This window comes from Triturus cristatus, chromosome 1_2 (genome assembly GCF_964204655.1).
Source record: "Triturus cristatus chromosome 1_2, aTriCri1.1, whole genome shotgun sequence".
NCBI classification, from domain to species: Eukaryota; Metazoa; Chordata; class Amphibia; order Caudata; family Salamandridae; genus Triturus; species Triturus cristatus.
The window spans coordinates 960,520,445-960,525,012 of NC_140580.1; the positions used below are offsets into that span (position 1 = coordinate 960,520,445).

At 48.4% G+C, this 4,568-nt stretch overlaps 1 pseudogene; it reads left to right on the forward strand.

Moving 5' to 3' along the window:
• The first annotated feature begins 201 nt into the window (after nucleotides 1–201).
• Nucleotides 202–319, forward strand: LOC146868452 (5S ribosomal RNA; annotated as a pseudogene).
• The last annotated feature ends 4,249 nt before the right edge of the window (nucleotides 320–4,568 follow it).

Consider the following 4,568-nt stretch of genomic DNA (forward strand, 5'->3'; position numbering starts at 1 on the left):
GTCGGGTCTGCTTGATTCTTCAATGGTGGCCGCCCCTTGCGGGAGGTGTAACTGCGGGTGGTTGTTGGCAGCACTGAGTGTGAATGGCCGATGCATCGAAGATCGCAAGCACTTTTTGTTTGCGGTCAGCCCTTGGTGCAATCGCTGCGGTTGCTTGTTATATACACAGTCCTGGTTAACCTGCCACCAGTTAAACTAGGATATTTAAGCCACACCACCCTGAATGAGCCCGATCTCGTCCGATCTCGGAAGCTAAGCAGGGTCAGGCCTGGTTAGTACTTGGATGGGGACTACCTGGGAATACCAGGTGCTGCAATTTGGTATTTACTAAACAGGTTTATTGAGGAGGTAAAGTGTTTCCAAATATGTTGAGGAATCACAACTGGCTAGCTGCACTGTTTACCCGCGCGCCTGCCCCAGATATGTCCTACTCCCCTTACGGCTGCGGGGCACAGGAGCTGCCGTGAAATTTATAATAGGTAAATTGTGCTTCCCTGGCGCGTGTGCTCTTCAATGTGAGAACGGGAGGGGCTGCGGGTCCCTGGTGGCTTCTATCTCCCCGCTGCTTTGCATCATTGTGGTGGTAATGAAAACAGTAAATACAGAGCTTTGTACTTTGGAAATTGGAAATGCGCACATTTCAAGGGAGGCACATCGTGCCTTCGCTGCATTGTCTGTCGAGAATGATGTTTAGGGCAGTGCAGCAACATTGTCATGTATCGGCGGTGTTAAGTGAAAGCTTTTCAATATTATACACAAGCCTCAGTGCTGCGTATTAACCTTAGGCAACCAACTACCTGGGACAAAGCCAAGAACCCTGACATGTTGCAGGTTGCTGTTCTTGCTTTACCAATATACTTGGAATGCAAGGGCAGAAACAGCAACATACTTGTCGGGTGACACAACTGCTATAACTTTCTCTCCTCGTACAGAGGAGAGAAAGTTATTGCGGTTACTGCCTCAGAGGGGCTTTTGATGTTTAGTTATCGTATCACAGCAAATGTGATGGGTGGCTGGGGAAACACAGACGTGCCTGAGGTTGCCGGGGGGCACATTGACTGATTAACACCTTCTCTCTGTTGGCAATGCACAGCCTTCTTCAGGATGCGTGGGGGGCTCTGGCGCGTTATGACGGCATTTTGTAGGTTTGAGGTCAGGAGCACCTACTCGTGCACAACAGCACATGCGCTAGTAGCAGCAGCTGCCCTTGGTAGAAACTTATTTGGGGGTCCCTGTTTGGAACAGCGTTGTATTTGATACAGTCCAGCTTTTTTATGCCCACTTTGGGAAAGTTACTGACAGTACACGGACACACTCTTCCAATTTCTAAATGAGTTTGCATTCAATATTCAGGGATGGTGAAGCGTTTTCAACACGGTAACACAGCAGCAGCACTATTATTACTGAAAATAATAGGTCACTCTACCACTTAGCATATAGGAGGTTCTGTTTTGATCAAAAAGAAACCCCTTTAGTGATGTTGTAAGTGTGGAACACATGGCCCAAGCAGCGCATGGTGAAGCTTTGCAGGTAGGCATACCGGGGTCGGTAATCGGAGCGCTGTGGGTCGGTAGTGCGACCGTTGATGTTAGTTTTGCTCCCACAGGTTGAGAAGAATAAAAAGAAACTAGTTCTTGGTTGGCGCGAATTGGATAAGGGACTGTGTTCTTTGCAAGCACATGGAGTTGTCTAACAGGTGGGTGGCTAACAGATAGTCAATGGACCATTCAAAAATGTGGGCAGTTCCAAAGGTGGTCAAAGCATCCTTATGCAGCATAGGTTAAAGCATTCAAGAAGGATATTAAGGGATCCTTTTCAACATGCTCTGGTTCCCCTAAAGGTGTCGATTGTCTCATGACTTCAGCTTTGCGAGCATAAACTCCTGAGGAGTTGCCTCGATCACTGGTCTTCATTTAATTAGCTTTCATGGCGGCAGTTCCAGAGTTTTCATTTTCCGTTAGGTACAGGTATAGCACGCCACCAGCCAAGGTCACATGACTGCAGATTATGCAAAGGCAGGTAAGGAAGCACCTTATTTGAGGTTCCCTTTTATAGCAAGAGCCTTTGCACCGCAGAGAGCTGTTACAGTTTATATGCCTCCTTTTAAGTCACTTGGCATTCTGGTAATGATTATCGAGTTCCAGATGGAAGGGACAGGTTGTCTAGTATCGCTTACGTCTCTACAATGACCCAGATATACTGCTTCTTTGGTTTCATCTGGCTATGGCTGGGTTTCACACACACTTTACCTGTCCTACAGGGGGGTATGGTTGATTTCCGTTGATTGGTGGTGTTGCTTAGTGTAATGGTCCCATTGCGGTTGAGCTTGCTATTCATTGAAGGCATTGTTCAGGGGTGGATCCTTCAGCGGTGTCTTGGTGAGTGACTTGCGCAGGGGGTTGGGTTTGTGATGCCTTTCCTTTGGAGTTGGGATGTTCGGTGTAAACCTCGGTGTCCCGTTTGGCGCCGGGGTGGCGTGCGCCATGAGAAGTCTGTTTCGTATTATTGCATTGAGCGAAGATTTCGCTGCTTGGCCAACAAGGTCCTTTGGCCACCACGAGTTATGCATGTGGCCCTTATTGATGTATGTGCTACTGATGACAAATGGTAAAATGGTTGTCACTTTTGGCCGGAGCTCGGCATTATGGTTTCACCTTTCTCACCTAGCACTTGTGCATTACCAGCCTAGAAGCCAAGTATACTTCACGGGGCTCTGCTCACACCAAAGTGGGCCAAGATCACACAAAGCACAGGATGAGTGTGCGGTGTCAGTCATACATGGCGAATTATGAGAAATATTCCAGAGGTAGCGTATATGACATTCCAGACTAGTTCAGTGATATTATCATGGTTCATCCTTTGTCCCTATATAGGCAAAAGTTACGGACAGGCTCTGTTTTGCAAAGAATAGTTATTTTGTCTCCGCATGTGCCTCTTTCGCAGTACAGCGAGGTCAATTTTGTCTCCAACGCGGGGATTGTGGGCCACTATTCCGTTTCCAAAGGGTTTCCGCTTTCGGCACCTGGATTACGTGCAGGTGACCTGTCTGGATGTTGCGGAAGTTGATTAGTGTAATGGTCCCATTTGCGTTGGAGCTTGCTATTCATCGAAGGGAGACATTCAATGAATGTTCAACACGTTAGGGTGACAGTCCCACCAGTTCAGAATGGAAGCATTTTCAATATGCTACACAGGGAAGCCAGAATTGTGGTTTCAGTTATCTTACACAGCTAACAAGCATTGTTAAAGCCAAGGGTACTGGCGTGTAGTGGGTACTGTGGTTTTGTAGTATATATCCGGAGGCAATGTCGAAAGCCGCAAAATAACAGTCTGCCTTTGCCTCCGGTTAACAGCCCAATGGTGAGAAAGTATAATTTTACACTTACTCTAGGAATTTCAACGCAAAGAGAGGCATTGCGAAATACTGAGACTGTATTGTGCAATTGGCTACGAGGGCCTTCAGGGGGAACCCCTGCGGGCACCATATAGAAGCAGCTACCATGTACACTGGGTGAGCATTCCCCTGCAGCCAAGGGCCGGTATCAGGTAGCTTCAGTTAGGACATATTCACCCGCGCTTTAACCCAGGCAGCAGGCGGGAGGTGGTAGTTGTCAGCTATCAAGTGTGCTGTGACGCGGAAAAGTTTGGTAAACACTGCATTAGTGCCAATGGCACCAGGGTATTTTTGACCTTTTGGCATCCCTAAATTCAGGAAAGGGCAGGTATTTCCACACACTTTCCCCTCTGTTTCCACAGACTGGTCTGCTCCCCCCTTGGGTTATCCTTCTGCGGGCTAGAACCAGACAATAGAAGGGGCATCTTTTGGGACTGGGGTCCCTAACACATGGATAGTCAAGCGCTGGGGTATATGTACCATGAAAGGCATGGTCACTACTGGGGTTGCCCCCAAGTTCTGGGGTCAAACTGGGTGAGAGCATTAAGTCTTCAGTCCTGGGGTAGCATCCAGCAACCCTTCAATCCAAGTAAGGGCAGTTAGCGACAGATAAGTATCAGCAAGTGGGTAACATACACTGGCTAGTCAGCGACATCGTGCCCCGGGGGCATGCGTGCTTTTCAAATACACAAAGCTGCAACCAGTAGGGTGCCAAGTGGCATAACCAGTAAAAAGGTTTAAGAGGTGTGTCTCTGGCGTTACAGCTGGGTGGAGCCAGTCCCATTTAGAGGTATGCCCGGGGATAAATGGTGTGCTCCTTTAGGTTCCCATGACCTAGGCGGTGTGTGGCATCTCCCACATCAAATGTTAGGCACTAGATTACAGACAGTGCACCCTGTACCGAATCAGACAGATTCTCTAAGCGGGTATACCTAGGGGGCTTCACCAGAGGGAGCTGAGCGGTCGAAATCCCTAAAGGATATGGGATGCAAGGCAAGTGCTGGGGTGCAGCCGTGCTCAATGTTTATACGCCTATTATGGACATCCCTGTGCGAAATGATTTAGCAAGTAAAGGGACGGTGCCAAGGTCAAGTACAATCCTTCTCGCCCTAATAGCCTAGTTGGCTAGCGGGGGTAGGAACGGTCTCCTAACAAGTGAGCTGCTGTCCCAGAG